Genomic DNA, 18,352 nt, shown 5'->3' with positions numbered 1-18,352 from the left:
ACATGTCCCACCAGCACAAGAATTTCCCACTTGTGCAATGGGACTTTCCCCTCTCTCTCCCCCCCCCACGCCCAGTGCCCTCCACAAATCTATTCCAGTGGGTTGGGAGAATTCCTAGAACAAGTTTAGGGGGTGAGTGAGGAGACAGGAGGGGGAGAACATTCCATTCCGCAAGCAGAAACCTTTGCACTGACGGAACATGACAGAACATTCACGTAGCTCTGTGTCGGATACAACCCCTCTCAATGACTTCACCAATTCCCACATTAATGGAGAAAAGTGGGATGCAACTTGGAAGAAACAGAAAACACATTGCTTAGGTAACATATGTCCAGGGATTGACAGAGCAGTCTATTTCCAATCTCTATCAATCTCACATGTATTCATTTATGTCTGTTCTGTTACTGCATTTTTTAAAATCTCCATGAATATTTTATTGACATGTATTTATACATATATTTTATCTCAAAGTACACATTTCTAAATGCATTTTATTATGTAATTTTCATTTTAAAATGTATTTTGACATGCTTTTTGAGCAGAGAACAGCATCACAATTTTTGGTGAAATGCAAAATCTGATCCGTGCATTTGTTCAGGAGGTGTGGATTAGATCAGATTGCATTGGCATTTGCAAAAAGAAGTTCCTCATCAATCCCTACACATCCCTCAGTCTCAAGATCTTGGTCATTCCCAGGCACTACATTTCTCAATGAAAATGTGCATTCTGTCGTCAAGTTTGCTGTTTATATGATCCCTTAACCTGGAATGAACAAAAGGTGATTCTAATCCATGATCTGTCATGGCTGTTGACTCTTTTTCAACTCATTACTACTTCTGATTTATCACTTGAAAGTGCAGATATCCCAGAGGCCAGGGGTTGTATTCCAAGATAACTGACTGTATAAACAGAACTTTAATAGCCCCAATGTTTGTTAGGTATAATTTCTATAGTGAACTCATGCATTCTGTCTTTCACATTTGCAAGCAGGGGCATTGCTAGGTTCATAAAAGACTCGATGCATAGGCCAATTACACCAAGTTGCATACAATTTGCATATATGCATTTTTATGGGTAGATGCAAATTATAGGCTGACTTTCAATGAGTTAAAAACAAACACTGGCTGTTTGGGCTTTGCCCCCACACCCAGATTGAAGACTTGAGAGAATGGATTTGGTATAATGGTTACATTTATTAATATTGTAACTTCGGGATCTGTGCTACTCGCTCAGCTTCACAGGTGCAGGCAGGTGTAACCCGTGTAGACAGTGAGGGAAGACCAGCTGTCCGCTACCAAGGGCAAATCCACTCCTGGAGAGTTCCATCACTGTAAATGATGCGATGGGAGGCCAAGATGTCCATCTCCCCTTAAAAGGGAACGCTGGATATGCATGGCCTTGATTGGTGTCCCCCACCCTTGCTCCTTAGGGTTCAGCCGCTGGCACCCACCAGGCCCCAAAAGCACCAAGCCTTACAATCCAGTCAGCAATAGAAAGTGGTTGGGAAAATGCCTTCCACCCCAATATGTCTCAGGGTACTTACCAGTGCTCAGAGCCACTTACCTTCCTGCACCAAATTCTAATTGCAGGTACTGAAACAGCCCATTTTAAAAAAAACACTGTCCCCACCATAAGTCAATCAGATCAAGGACAGTATGGAGTAGAAGAAAGGAACATCAAATGCACTCAGAAAAGTTCTACTTGGGCCCCGCAGATGACTGGCATAGTCTACACTGCTCTAAGGGTGGGAGGACAGGATTTTTTGCAAATGGCAAAAGGGGCATATTCTGATTGGTCCAAACAGGACCTGTGACTTCCTTCTCTCACCACTTCCTTCAGAAGGAAGCCTATCAAGACTTTCTCTTTCATTGGGTGAGGCACATTTACCCCCCATCAGAGCAATGGGACCGATAAACTCTGAGCTATGAGGTACCAATATGACTTTCACTGTATGTGGTGGATTCAACCCTCTGCCTCACCTGCAATCTATTGACAAGAACTGCTGCTTATAACTGTATTAAAGCTAAAGGAAGAGCCTCTGGGCAAATTAAAATGGAAGGCAGCCGAGCCTCACTGGTACTGCATTTTGTATTATGCTCAGTCAACCTGTAAGCAAAACAAAAATTTTTTTTTTTAAAAAAAGGGGGGGCATGAGATCAGAGTTCCCAGCACAAAAGACCCAAGGTGCAGAAGCCCTGGGTTACATCACACACACACCATGTCCCTGTCTGCAAGAAGGAAAGCAACATTTGAATTGTGACTCGACTGGTTTCTCATTATGACAGGAGGTTTAAAACTTGTTCCAAGCATCTCAAAAGAAATGAAAAGGGTTAAAATAAATCCCAGAAATGTTAGGATAAAAGATTATAGATACTGAACAATACCTGTCCACAGTAAACTGTTGATCTGAGTGTCTGTATTAGGTGGTGTTTGTAGTCTCTTCATGTAGAGTGATGGAAAACACAGATTATGGCAGTGAAAGTTGCACAACAATGTAGTCTGATGTTTTGTTTCCACTTTTCAAAGGCTTTTTTTTTTATTTGATAAGGCCCAGGAAATTGTTAGCGACATGCTGGTGGGAACCTATGGAAAAGAATACACACACTGTCAATGCGCGGCTCTTATCCCAAGAGCTGTGTTTGGTGGGTGTGGGAATAGCATGCTTTTGGTGTCTGCTGTTGCAGCGAGATAGCATTGAGAAACCAGGCCAGAGAGAACAGTACAAATTCAGTCTAGGGAACTAGGGGTTTTATCCAGCGGTAATGTGTGCACAGACAATGTGGCAGTATATTTGGTTGAACAACAAAGAACTGTAAAAGGATTTGATAGAAAGGGATTGGCAGAAAAGCTGAACTGTGTGCAGTATAACAACAACCTTTTAAAAAAATGCATTTAAGTGATATACTTATGACCTAAAAAGAGAGCATTTGAAACTATTCACTATCTTTAATAGGCCTTGTTATTTTTCGGGATGTTCATTTGATACAAGATGAGTAGCATTTAATAAAGGCTTTAGCGGGTTCAGTTACTTACATTATAGCGATTGGAAAGTGTAATATATAGTATAGCAGGAGTGGGGGAAACTGGCTTAATTTTTAAAGGCCTGAATTCAGTTTGGATGAGAAGTCAAAGGTGAGCACAATTTTTTTATGGCATATAATGCATCAGATTAGGCCCGGCATAAACCTTCATGTCCTCTTTCTATCAAAAATCCAGAAGTGTGTTTTGTGGCCCCCGTAAGGGCAGAGTGTTAATGCTTTCTCATGGAAGCACTGCTGAATCAGGAAGGGATCAGTGGTGTGCAGTTGCTCCAGTATTGCTTCTTGTTAGACATATCTTTCCCCATAAAGGCAATCACTGGGTAAAGCAGCCTAGATCCTGTTCCTCACTATATGCAAAGGAGAAGTAACTTTGGAAAAGCCAGGTGTGTCTCCCAACCATCCTTTGATCCCAGTCAATTACCTTTCCCAACTAATTTGAAGATACACAATATTTTACAGCTATACAACTAGTTCTCCCCAGCGAATATTGAACAAGTAAAATGTTCTTATCCTCATTGTCACAAAAAAAAAACCAAAACAAAATACATTTCTCCTAACTGGAAAACTTTTGCAAAGGGACTCTTTGATATCTATGGATAATATATTTTGGAGATGAGACTTGATTAGTTACATTTATTTCAGAATATGCACAGAAAACAGGATATCAAAATTTGCAAAATATTGTGTGATGTATGATTATTTTTGTTTGTTTGCTTTTTATGTTGTTTATGCATTTTAATTTAAACCATCAGAAACTGATGATGATGATGATGAAGAAGAAGAAGAAGAAGAAGAGACAAGGACATCTCAGTTCTGCAGAGCTGGCTCAGGATATTATGTTCCTGCCTTTCCCTATGCTAATCTGTCATATATAGTAGTAAAACTTGAAAGCCTCACTACCACCTTATTCACTTGCCAAAGCAAGGAGGATCTGTAAATTACCCTGGTGCTCTAGCAGATGACATCATCACTTCTGCTTTGAAAAAGTCCCAGAGCTGTCCCTCCTCTTTCTGCTGTACTCTGCCTCTGCATATAACCCTATATCAAGAGTTTAAATCAACACCATTAATTATAGTTCCTGTTTCATCCAACCAAGATATTAAACCCAAGATGTGATAATCTAAATGCAGGTATTGCTAAAATTTGGAGTTACTGAGGAGATAGTAGCCACACACGTTCATATTGATCAGAGGAATCGCCCCGATTATTCCCTGAAATTACTATTAAAGATGGTCAAATGTATTATATGTCAAAATGTTATACAGTTATCTAGCTAACCGTTTCCATTGCTTTCAGATAAATTTTTGTAGCCCATTGCTAACAGAAAAAAAGTCATGGCTCTTCTAAACTGTATTTGATGGCTTTGTGACCTGGATGTCTTCCATTAGGGAGAGGACAGAAGCATCTAAATAAATTGCAGTAGTCTGAAATAGAAACATGCCCTCAGGAATCCATATTCACTTATAGTGAAATACAAGTAGATAGCATCAGTTTGAAATTCAAATGAATAGCTGCAACTCTGACTGTACTTTTGAATTAATATTGTATAAAATGCTGTCCGCTTCATACATTTTATGGACAATGCAAGCAGGCTGGAGAGTAGACAGACAATACTTATTTTGTGTTGATTTTTCCCCATTGCCTGTGGTATACACATTCACTTTACTATTATTTCTGTTCATGGTTTTTGCAGTATTTCAGAGATGACAGGTAAGATAAGATAAGAAGTATGTCTATATAGCAGGGACAACTAACCTTTTTCGGACTGAGGTCCGCATTCATCCTTAGCCCACTGTCTGGGGACCATGTTCCAGTGGTGCAGACCAGCTGAGGAGGAGGTATTACCCCCTCTCCACTCCTCAAATGATCAAACTGAACACCAAGGAAGGATTCATTTGAATCCCCATTAGGGCAGTGGGCTCCGGCCACTCCAGTGCTTTATCTGCCTTATTTTTTTCCTTGTTGCTGTTGCTGCCAGAATTGATGGGGTCTTGAGGAGCCAGAACAATTGGCTTCGGGAGCCAAATCAGGCCCACAAACTGGACGTTGGTCACATTTGGCGTACACCATGACTAATGACATTTTTATCATACTTTGTTCAATTGTATTGTTCAACCAGTCTGTTTATTTGATTAACCCAATCAATTTCATAACCCTTTGCCTTGACACATAGACTGGTTTAGCTTTTGATTTTACACTTAAGAAGCAGAGCTTCTTTTTAAAAAAAAACAACAATCTTTAAGCTGTTTCAGATCTGACAAAAGGTTGAAAGACAGAGTAAAGCAGCAGGTTCTGCATGTGTGAAGGTGCCTACAGGAGGGTACCTCCTTCACATGGATGCATGTGCCAGTCAAACACCCCAGCCAAATGTATAGTTTCCAACATGGGGAGAGGAGGTGGTCCCTGGCTGCCTGAAAGAGGCAGTAGTGAGACCACTCCTGAAGATACCCTCCCTGGACCCAGAAAATCTTGATAAGTATAGGCCTGTAGGAAATGTTCCATTCCTGGGCAAGGTCCTTGAATTAGTGGTGGCAAGCCTGCTCCAGACACTCTTGGATGAGACTGATTATCTGGATCCATTTCAGTCAGGTTTCAGGCCTGGTTTTGGCACGGAAACAGCCTTGGTTGCCCTGTATGATGACCTCTGTCGGGAGAGACAAAGTAGTGTGACTCTGTTGATCCTCTTTGATCTCTCAGCGGCTTTTGATACCATCGACCATGGTATCCTTCTGGGAAGACTGGCTGAGTTGAGAGTGGGAGGGACTGCATGGTGGTGGTTCCGCCCTACTTGGCGGGTCGGCTCCAGAAGGTGGTGCTTGGGGAACATTGCCCGGCACGCTGGACTCTCCAGTATGGGGTTCCACAGGGGTCAGTTCTGTCCCCCATGCTGTTCAACATCTACATGAAACCGTTGAATGCGGTCATCCAGAGCTTTGGAGTGCATTGCCATCAGTATGCTGATGACACACAGCTCTATTTCTTGTTTTCATCTTCTTCAGGTGAGGCTGTCAATGTGCTGAACCAGTGCCTGGTTGCAACAATGGACAGGATGCCCTAAACTGAGGTTCAATCCAGACAAGACTGAGATGCTGCTAGTGGGTGGTTCTTCTGACTGGATTGTAGATGTCCAACCTGTCCTGAATGGGGTTGCACTCCCCCTGAAGGAGCAGGTTCGTAGCTTGGGGGTTCTCCTAGAACCATCTCTGTCACTTGTGGCTCAGGTAGCCTCAGTGGCACGGAGTGCCTTCTACCAACCAGTTGGAGGCCCAGTTATGCCCCTATCTGGATAGGGATAACCTGGCTTCAGTTGTCCATGCTCTGGTAACCTCCAAGTTAGATTACTGCAATGTGCTGTACGTGGGGCTGCCTTTGAAGACGGTTCAGAAACTGCAGCTTGTGCAAAATGCAGCGGCCAGATTGGTAAGAGGGACCAGACGGTTCAAACATATAAAACCAATTCTGACCTGCTTGCATTGGCTGCCTGTATGTTTCTGAGCTCGATTCAAGGTGCTGGTTTTAACCTATAAAGCATTACATGGCTTAGGACCACAATACCTGATGGAACGCCTCTCCCGAGATGAACACACCCGTACACTATGCTCAACATCCAAGGCCCTCCTCCGGGTGCCTACTCTGAGGGAAGTTCGGAGGGTGGCAACAAGGGAGATGGCCTTCTTAGTGGTTGCCCCCAAATTATGGAATGAGTTTCTTGACGAGGTGCACCTGGCACCAACACTGTTCTTTTCAGCTTCAGGTCAAGACTTTCGTCTTCTCCCAGGCATTTTAGCATGTGTTTTTAGATGGCTTTTTAAAAATCTGTTTTTAAATTTGTATATTGGTTTTTAATGTTCTTAATTGTTGTAAACTGCCCAGAGAGCTTCGGCTATGGGGCGGTATACAAATGTAATAAATAAATAGGGATGAACACCCTGATCGACCCGGTTCCCCATCCCCATGCGTGTAGAAGTGATTCCCTTCAGACTAACGCCAATCATATCACAGCTGGGGACATGGACAGCACACATGTTGTCATCAAGGGGGCATGGTTAACTCTGCACATTCCTGCAGGCCCCTTCATGCATTTGGAACTGGATCCCTTAATAGGGCTTGAATTGTGCTTCCTCTTCCCCATGCTTTGCTAACTCACCCAAAATTGAACTGTGCATCCTACATCTTGGATACCTTTTCCTTGAAAACAATGCAGCATTTCCCTGAACTGAAGACAGTTAATCATCATGACATTTGACCACACCATAAAACGGGAAAATTTGGAAGCAAAAACCAAACAAACAAGAGGATTTTTTCTCCAAACAAACACACACACACGCACACAAACCCCTATGCATTAAAGTGCAATTTCTCTTCCATGGTTGTAAGAGAACAGAATGGAAAGTTATATAAAAAAGCAAATTAACCCAATAAAGGTGCCTTAGCTGCAACTACACTGCCATATAAAACCACAGGAATATTGACTGTCCCCATACCAAGTTTGCTTACAAAAGATCATATGCAGACACTCTTTTCAGTGAGTCAAGAGGCTTTGGAACATATATCTGGAGTGCGACAATCTCCTATTCATGGCTGTTTATCTTCAGGCACTGGAGAGTTAAATAAAAAGTATTAAAATTCTGCTGAGGAAGAGGGGCAAGAGAGAAGAGTCTTCTTTATAACATATTTTCATTTATTTCAGTGTGTAATCTTTTTTTTAAGTGGATGCACTTCAAAGATAATGCAAAATTGGAATTATGAATATCCCTGCTTTGTAGTAAACGCATTGCAAGCTTCTTAAATAATTAAATTATGTGAGTTCTGAAAAAGGAGTGTAATTAGTCATTAAGGAGTAAACTCTATTGCTGGGCTGTTACTGTTCTCTGTGCAAAATATCTTAGAGCCTGAGAATATTATTACAAGATAGTTTCACAATACCAATGGAGCAAAATCAACTATTGCCTACCTTGTAATATAAAAACTAAGCTGTGTTTAAACCAAAATATATTTAACTGCAGTTTAATAAATGATTGTACATCACAGCATTTGATTTTCTTGTTCCTTTCACAAATCTGAAATAAGCCTTGGCCAGACCAACATCCGGGCTGTTGAGGGCCCTTTCTTGAGTTGTAGAAAGTGGTAATCACAGGTAACAATGGTGATAGTGAGCAGGATGATGAATAATCTCCCCCAAAAGTCAGAGGCAAATTTAGCCACAATTTTCACCAGGGTGGAACATCAGTCCAAGCGAAAGACTGCCCATCAAAACTCTACCACATTTAGCCCACAGCCTCACTAAGCATGGAGCCAGATCAGGGTTGAGAGACCATTGTCCTTTCAGGTATTGCTGAACTACAGCTCCCATCAGCTCCAGCAGGCATGGCCAACAGTCAGGGGTGATGGGAGTTGTAGCTCAGCAACATCTGGAGGGCCAAAGGTTCTCCACACCTGATAATACAATCTTAACGATGTGTATTGATGCTACTGTAGAACTTTAGCCCTCTTCAGGCATTCATGTGCCCATGTTACTCAACGCAGAAGTAGAGAGAGGAAATGCACAAAGAAACCCCACCGCCTAGTCTTTGTGCAAACAGCACAACTGTCTGCACTGATGGAGCCTTTTGTGCATATAGGCTAGGAGGCAGGACTACTTGGCACTTCTCTCAGGTGTTAAGATCAGCAGAGGGGCCCTCTTGGTAGTCCCTCTGCCCTTAGAAGTTTTAGGGGGAGGTAACCCAGAAGTGGCAGCCTCTAAGTTGTGGAATTCTCTCCCCATGGAGGTGTATGCTGAACATGCACCTCTTTACCCTGGTTTTTATTTATTTATTGCACTTGTATACCGCCCCATAGCCGAAGCTCTCTGGGCGGTTTACAGCAATCAAAAACATTAAAACAAATACACAATTTAAAATGGATTTTAAAAACAATTTAAAACACAATTTTAAAATTCAAAACAATATAAAAACAATTTAAAAACACATGCTAAAATGCCTGGGAGAAGAGGAAATTCGTGACCTGGCGCCAAAAAGATAACAGTGTTGGCACCAGGCACATCTCGTCAGGAAGATCATTCCACAATTTGGGGGCCACCACTGAGAAGGCCCTCTCCCTCGTTCCCACCCTCCAGCTTCCCTTGGAGTAGGCACCTGGAGGAGGGCCTTTGATCTTGAATGTAGTGTACAGGTGGGTTCGTATTGGGAGAGGTGTTCCATCAGGTATTGTGGTCCCAAGCCGTGTAAGGCTTTATAGGTCAAAATCAGCACCTTGAATCGAGCTCGGAAACATACAGGCAGCCAATGCAAGCAGACCAGAATCGGGTTTATATGTTCAGACCGTCTGGTCCCTCTTACCAATCTGGCCGCTGCATTTTGCACAAGCTGCAGTTTCCAAACCGTCTTCAAAGGCAGCCCCACGTAGAGTGCATTGCAGTAATCTAACTTGGAGGTTACCAGAGCATGGACAACTGAAGCCAGGTTATCCCTGTCCAGATAGGGATGTAGTTGGGCCACCAACCGAAGTTGGTAGAAGGCACTCCGTGCCACCAAGGGTACCTGAGCCTCAAGTGACAGATATGTTTCTAGGAGAACCCCCAAGCTATGAACCTGCTCCTTCAGGGGGAGTACAACCCCATCCAGAACAGGTTGGACATCCACCATCTGGTCAGAAGAACCACCCACCAACAGCATCTCAGTTTTGTCTGGATTGAGCCTCAGTTTATTTATACCTGAGATGTGTTTTTTTCAGCTCTGATTGTAAAGATTTGTAAACAGATTTGTTTAAAAGTGTTTTGAATGTTGTATTTTACATGGCTGTGACCTGCCCTGGTCAACCACCTTCCAGGTGAAAGGCAGGTAATAGAACAAAGAGTAGTAGTAGTAATCCCTTCTCCCATGTTAAAAGAGGCCCTCTTCAGGTCTCAGTGCTCATGTGTTAAGTAACAGGGGGACATTAATGCCTGAAGGGCTTCTATGTACGAAATATTTTAAAAATTAAAAGCAAAATGTGAAATAAGAGCTAAAAGATGGATACAACCAAAATCAATGTGAGAAAACAACAGGGAGAGTCTGGAAACACTTGGAACTGCGGCCCACCGAACAGCAACTGTCAGACCATTGTATTCCTTTGTATATTAATTGAACTGATAAAGTATGATGGAGCTTTGCAGATAAGATTCCACACTGGGAGTTTCACTTATGTAACACTGGAGAAAGAAACTAACTCATAGGGACCAAGAAGCTGCAAGTCAGGTTTTAGCTAGGGTGTGTAAGAGAGAGTTCTGGAAGGGCCAAGGGCCACAACAAATGACTGCTCTTGGACATATTGAAGAGTAAATTCCAAATGCAGCATTTCTTATGGTTTCTCATGAAATATCTCCCAAGAACCAGAGATGAACGTATTCCTAAGGGTATGAAACAAATATGGTTTGAAACACGGGGAGAGGGGCACTGCCCTTTCTTGCTATCCAGTAACAGAGCCCCGTAGGGACATGGAAAGAAAGGCAATTAGAGGAGAGGGGATACATGCTTATTTATTCATTTCTTACCTGCCTTTCACCATAAAGTCCCAAGGTAGGTGGCAACAATATAATCATGCAACTATAAAAACAGGCAAAACAAGTAAAATCATTCCAACCAAAACAGATTCAACCAAAGAGGTGGGTCCCACGAAACAAAACATCTTAACTGTCAAAATGCCAGGGTTAAAGGGGCGTGTTTTCAGCATACAGCAGAAGATGCTAGAAGAACCATCTGTGGGGAGGCAGTTCCACAAGTTAGAGACTACCACAGATCGTGCCCTCTCCTGGATTCCCCACAATCCTGAGAGTGGTGCAGCCAACAAGAGAGTCCCCTCTGCAGATCTTAATACCCAAGAGGGTCTGTTGGAGATAGGTGGGGCTTAAGTCAGATCATCCAGATATTTGGGGAAGAAGGAAATTAAGATGACCTGGGATAAAAATGCAAAAGGAAAAAAAAAGGTAGCCCCAGCTTCAAAACCGAAAGAAAAGTATGTGAAATGTTGCCATTGATATCCATGCCCTGATCCAGAGTGCCAAGCACTCTGCAATGCATACACAGAGCTCCTGCAGACAAAAACCAATAAGATTTATAGGCACTGACATGTGGCTATAAAATGGCATATTAAATAATGAAAAACTTAGAGAAAGTCAGTCTAACATTCTTGTTTTCCCTTTGTTTTACTACTGAAGTATCAGAGAGCTGACCAATGGAACAGCCAAGTAACAAATAAAACATAATAGGAAAAGTAATTTTACACAGTGCATAATTATCAATTTGGAGTCCTGAATGAGAAGGGACCACCATGGCTGGATTATTTGTCTCTATGGAACTTTATATGGACTTATCATTGAAACAATAACCACAACTGCATAAATAATAAAAGGATGTGCCACATGCTACAGGGAATGTGGCCTAATTGTTAAAAAGCTGCCTTGCAAAATAAGATGCTAAAAGCTTTCATTTGCAACACTGTTCCTGTTTCCTGTGGGTTGCTCTTATGTCTCAGGTTTGCCCTCTGCCTAATGGGGACAGGAACATTTCATATACCAAAAGTGTGTTCCACAATTTAATATGGGGTACAGAAAGAATGCCAGTTACAGGCACTCTACAGACTATGTCAGCAGCAAAGAGCCAATACACTGGCAGTGCTGGCCTTATGTAGACTGTGATTTGAGGAAATGCATTGTGTTTATTTCCAAACCCCTCTTCAGGTGTCCTTCTTCCAGGTTAAGTGAACATGCAAGGAAGGCAGCAGGGATAAAGAACACTCGCTCTGCCCACTGGTGTCATTCCCTGCACTGTCCAAAACTTTTAGAACGTCCATATATTTTAGAGCCCTGCTTTTCTAGAGTTCTAAAATACAGAGGGTGCTTCCATGAGTACACGAGGCTTCCCACTCAGTGTTCACCCTTCAACTCATGGAGAGCATTGAGCATACTGACAAGGGTGAAGCTAACTCAGTCATCTTGCTTAACTCAGAAGAAGGCCTGAAGAGGGCTCCTTTTGGCTTTTGTTAATTTTGGATCAACTACCTCTGGCAATCCAAACAGTTTTTGTTTGGGGACACCCCCACACTCAAAATGTATCACATGTAACCACCCTCCGTATAAGAGACAATCAGCAGTGACCTCCGTGTAAACATGGCACGTGGTATGCCAGTTCACCATTAGGCAGGCTTGCTCTGTGCAGTGGATGACACTAGAATGAATAGCTTGTCACATGGAAGCAACCTCTTAGAGGTACTACATAAAGCAAAAACCATTTAGTGTTTGTGAATAGCCACCCTGAGTCCTCAGTACATAGTGGAAAAAATGGGTAATGTGCTCATGACAGATGCATGTGAACTCTCCTCTGCCACTGTACAGACTCATATTGCAGCATGTCTAACTATTCTAAGGCTACAGTGGTATGCACTTTTATCTGGAAGTACTATACCGATGCACATTTACCTGAGAGTAATCACTGTGGGACTTCAGAATACATATGCATATTCACAGTAGCCTGCTAATGCATCATTATTATTATCTGACCGTGATAATGGACTGGATGAGAGCTAATAAACTGAGACTCAATCCAGACAAGACTGAGACACTGTTGGTGAACGCCTTCCCCGCTCAGATGGTGGATGTGCATCCTGTTCTGGATGGGGTTACACTCACCCTGAAAGAACAGGTCCGTAGTTTGGGGGTCCTTTTTGACCCTTCCTTGTCTCTTGAGGCTCAAGTGGCCTCAGTGGCATGGAACGCGTTTTACCATCTCCGTTCGGTAGCCCAACTACGCCCCTATCTGGATGGCGACGACCTCGCCTCAGTTGTTCATGCTCTGGTAACTTCGAGATTGGATTACTGTAATGCGCTCTACATAGGGCTGCCCTTGAAGACAGTTCGGAAGCTTCAGCTAGTGCAGAATGCGGCAGCTAGACTATTGACGAGGACCAGTCGGTCTTCGCACATAACTCCTGTTCTGGCTCGCCTGCACTGGCTACCTATTTGCTTCTGGGCGAGATTCAAGGTGCTGCTTATGACCTATAAAGCCTTACATGGCGTGGGACCGCAATACCTGGTGGAACGCCTCTCCCGCTATGAACCTACCTGCTCACTTCGTTCAGCATCTAAGGCCCTCCTCCGGGTACCAACCCATCGTGAAGCCCGGAGGGTGGTTACTAGATCTAGGGCCTTTTCTGTGGTGCCCCCGAGTTGTGGAATAGCCTCCCCGAAGAGGTATGCCTGGCGCCTACATTATTATCTTTCCGGCGCCAGGTAAAGACCTTCTTATGCTCCCAGGCATTTTAATCATTTTAATCTTTTTATCTTTTTAATCTTATAATACTAATCCTTTTATCATCTTATATTTTGTTTAATTGTATTTTGTTTTCATTGTGTCTTATATGTTTTGTGATTTTATCATTATGATATATGTATTTTATCCTATTCTGTTTACCCTGAGAGCTACTTGCTATGGGCGGTATATAAATGCAACAAAATAAATAAATAAATAAATCTTTTCAGAGGCCCCTCCTGCAGATGATCCTCCCTGCTAAGGTGAGACAGGTAATAACTGAGGAAAGTGCTGTTGTACTCTGCTTATAGAACTCTCTCCCCAGGGACGTTCATCTGGGAACTACATTGATGTCCTTAAGGGACAAAAGAAGACAAAGACACCCCTCCCCAATCTGATGGGATTTGAATTTAAACTCTCATTGGCTTGTATTCAACAAAGCGCTAAATCAAACATCCCATCAGTGAAAGGATTTTTCCTGGTGCAATGGAACATTCTTCCCTTTTCCTCCCCCTGCAGATCCCCTAAATCTGTTCTGGGGGTTCCTCCAACCCTCCAGAACAGATTTGGGGATGCCATGGGAAGTGCACAGTGGGAGGAGAGGAGGGGAAATCCCTTTGCAGTAGTTGAAGTCATTCTACTAGGATAAACAAGGATTTAGTTGGATGCCATTTAATGCTGTATTTATAGAATCATACAGTTGGAAGGGGCCTCATAGGGCATTTAGTCCAATTCCCTGCTAATGCAGGAAATCCACTGCTACAGGATCCCTGATATGTGACTGTCCAGCCTCTGCTTAAAGACCTCTAATAAATGAAAATTCATATTCACTTTTTAAAGAGGCAATATGTTCCACTGTCAAACAGCTTGTACCATCAAGAAGCTGTTCCTAATATTCCTAAAGTTTAGTCAAAACTGCCTTTCTTGTACCTTGAACCCATGTGGTTCCATCAACAGCCCTTTGAATATTTGAAGATGGTTATCATATTGCCTGAAGGGCCTCTTCTCCAAGCTAACCATATCCAGTTTCTTCATTGTTTCCTTATAGAACTTTACCTCTTTTTATCTATCATTTTATTGATTGTTGTTCTTTCTTTGAGGTTATGTTAGTATCATGAACCAGTCTGGAATTTTTAAAAATAAATGAAATGAAATAAAGATATTTCCATTGATGGATTCAGACAAGAGCTACTTAAAACAATACTGTATGGAGTTGCACCAGGAGTGGCACATATGATAGGACAGATCCAAGTGCCCAACACTGGCATCACTGCTGCTTACCTGGATGGAGCTGTGGTGCAGTGGCACCAAAGTTAGGGCCACACCACAGGGGGCTGCCATCACCAATCCAGCACTCCAGTTGGTGCATCTGTGCAGCACCAACCTTGCCACTGTCCTGCCCAAGCCCCATCCGGGTAAGCAACAGCATTTTTAAAAGATGTTTTGAAGATTTGTTTTTAAAGATGTTTTGTTCTTTAAATGTTTTAAAGTTTTTTAGTGTTATTGTTTGCCACCCTGGTCTCCTTCGGGGGATGAAGGGCAGGATATAATAATAATAATAATAATAATAATAATAATAATAATAATAGCCAGCTTCAGGAAAGCAGCCCTGTATCTCTCCACCCTACCCCACATGCTACTACTGGCCTGCACTGCATAGGGAGGTGATCGTCTAGACTCTAAGCATACAATGAAGCTCAGAGTTACTCTCCATTCATTGTCCTAGATTTGTGGGCAGGTGATGGTAGTGGTGGTAATACTGGACTCAACTGCATGATTAAAGGCTACAAATGACCACTCCCACCCCTTTAAAGATCACGCTAAGTGGCAACCACATGGCTCCACTAACGAAATACTACCTCAAATCTTGAGTTGAAAGGTAATATTTGGAAGTAGTTTGGGGTGAATTTCTCCTGGAGCACTGATTTGTAAATTGAATTAAGGAATATTTGCGGCGGCTTTTCTCCTTTTGCTGGATTACGTTAAATAATATGAAAAGCATTCATATGGGCAACACTTAAAAGTTCTCTAAGCACAATAAATATGTTTAATTAGTGTTTGCCAAGTTCTTCCAGTGCCTTTGATAAGAGTTGCTGTAAAAGTGCAAAAGCACAATTATTCATGAATTATTGTGTATGATATAAAAACACAATATAAATAATATTTCAAAAATAAAAATGTGGATTTTTAAAAAAAGAATTGCAAAGCACATATATTGAAAGAGAACCTTTTTATTGTTGTTGTTTAAATTTATATTAAACCAGTATAAAAACACATATGGTTACTTCTGCTGTTGAAGAGCTGCTGTGTGTTGATCATCCTTTAGTACATTTTGAATGATAGTTAGTCTATGGGGACCAGTGAAGACCTCCAATTAATTATTACTGGAGAACATGAAATCATAAACAAAATTCCTTGTAATAAATTTTTAAAATGAGATTGCATGTTTTATTTACAGTACTGGTCCATTTTGGGCTTTAAATCTATGAACAAAAACAAACATGCTTCTTATCAAACAGAAATAAAAAAAATATCAATAGTATTTCTTTCCCATCAAAGTAGGACACACAATATGTGGAATGGACTTCTAGATGAGTCGGAGGGAGAGAAGCAAGGCATCATTGAACAGGAAGACTAGAATTACTTTATTCCCATAGCAGCCCTAGAGCATTGTGCCTATATTTTACTTCATATGCTACCACATGCTTTTGTTTGAGAATTAGTTTATTTTAAACCACAGCCTACTATAAAATTAATGCTAGTCTTTCAGCAAAAGATTGGATAGCTATTTCAATCTAGCTTCTGCTTAGCATACTCTTCCCTACCTCAGGATCTCTGGCCAACAACTTTTCTGCCATCATCAACGTATAGCACTGTACAAGGTGTTTCTATGCTTAGAAACATAGGAAGTACCTCATTGGTCCATTTAGTACTGTCCACAGTAAGGCTGCTTTCACACTGCACTTTATTCTGTTATTCCAACAATTTCTTACCTGGTAATTTGTGCATTTTATTTGACCTTTCACATGATATGAAAACTAGTTCTGGAAATCTAGTGGAATATAAGTTTTAGTGATTATTTCCATGACAACTGATTCCCAAACAACTGATTCAAGCTTGGGAACCCAAAACATCATGATAGTATTGCACTGGCTGAAGCCACTCACATGACAGACATCCCAGCATGCAATGCTTTCCCACTCTTTAGACGTGCATCAATTATTTTTTGCCTGACAGAAATTGTACTCTGGCATAGGTGTGGGTATCAGCTTCCCCTTTGTCCTGTTCCCACACATACCCTGTGTCCAGACACTCCACAAAAATAATGTCAGATGCTAAAGGGAGAGGGGTCACATGGCAACAGGATGAGATCTCAAACTCCCTATACATATGGGGTGAGAGAAAAAAATCAGCTTCAGTTAAGGAGTTGTCCAAGAAATATTGATATATTGAAGACATTTCAAAAGAAACGATAAAAAGGAGTCATAATAGGTCTGCTCATCATGGCAGACTGCTAACTCTCACAGTGAATTATGGGGGAACTACAGTGCGCATGTGGGATGAATATAAGACATTGTTTGCCGCAGCAGTGTGAAAGACATTTGCACAAAATGTCAGTATATCAGCCAAAAAAGCCATGGTTCCTTAATGCTACAGGTACTGCAGGGTAAAAGGAATTTTAGAAAACATGACAGAAGCACTTTAATCCACAAAACTTTCACAGAAGCCCCATGTGTGAAAGCAGCCTGACTGACAGTGGTTCTTCAGGGTTTCAGGCAGGGGACATTCCCTGCTCTACCTAGAGATGTCAGGGATTAAACCTTTTGCATGCGAACTTGAAATTCTACCACTGAACCACAGCCCTTCCCCCTCTTTTTCCTCTGAAAATTAGAGGAAGGCATAGAAGATGGATTTTTTACTTTTTTTCTCCTGGCTTTCTCCACAGAAGCTGTTTACCATTTCCCCCCTCTTTTATCACCACAGCAACCCCGTGAAGTACACTGAGCTGAGAGATAGTGGCAAGGAAACTCAGTAATGTAATCACAGAACCCGATCTCCGCAGTCCAAGCCCAACAATCTCCCATAGAAAGCTAGCATGTCAAGGAGTTGACTTCTAGCTTAGTGTCCTTCTGTTATGCTTTTTCTGAATATGTAAAGCTCTAAGAAAATCTGATGTCTAAGATGACCATATATGCATGGGACCTTGGGGTGTGGGCATGCTAGTCTCTGGGTTCCCTCAGACTCAACATTCATTAGTAGTGCAAGGGGTCTGCTACATTAAGGCAGGGATGAGGAACCTCAGGTCTGGGGGCCATATCTGGGCTCTCTATCTGGCCCTCTGGACTCTCCCTAGGCCACACCATCTCTCCCGTCACACTGGCCCTGTGGATGTCCTCCTCAAGTGCTTTTGCCTGGCTGCAATATGTTCTTGAACTGTGATAATGCCTTTTGCTTACCTAAATGGAGGATGTAGAGGTAGGTTTGTATGTATAGAAGCGTCTGATTTTGCCTATGGTACAAAGGTAAGGCTCACATCTATTGCTCTGCCCACTTTTGCCTCTAGCCCTAAGCACCACTAGCATGAGGCCACTGGGAGGTTGTCAATGAGGGATTGTGGCTCTTGGGCTAATAAAGGTTCCCCATTCCTGAACTAAGAAGAAATGATAGTGGTGAAGCACCTTAAATTGTCCCCCACTCCAGTCCCAACTTCATATCCTTGCTTGGAACATCCAGGTGAGGAGCCAAGTTGTCTTTTACCATCCACTTCCACAGCACTTCTACTTGGGAGACGAGTGCTTCCCAATCTCAAGTGAACATTTGCCTGGCAAACACTTTGTTTACATTTAAAGCTTGGAACCAGTTTACTTGTGGGACCACCGTACCTCATATATGCCCACTCAACCACTTTGATCTGTAGAACTGGCACTGTTATAGGTGCCACATAATACTTGTTCCACTGTTGTAAGAAACCAATCTTTTAGTGTGGCAGCAGCTACACTTTGGAACTCCATGCCTATTGACATCAGG

The sequence above is a fragment of the Rhineura floridana genome, chromosome 2, assembly GCF_030035675.1.
Source record: "Rhineura floridana isolate rRhiFlo1 chromosome 2, rRhiFlo1.hap2, whole genome shotgun sequence".
NCBI lineage: Eukaryota > Metazoa > Chordata > Lepidosauria > Squamata > Rhineuridae > Rhineura > Rhineura floridana.
This window is presented reverse-complemented; position numbering follows the sequence as displayed.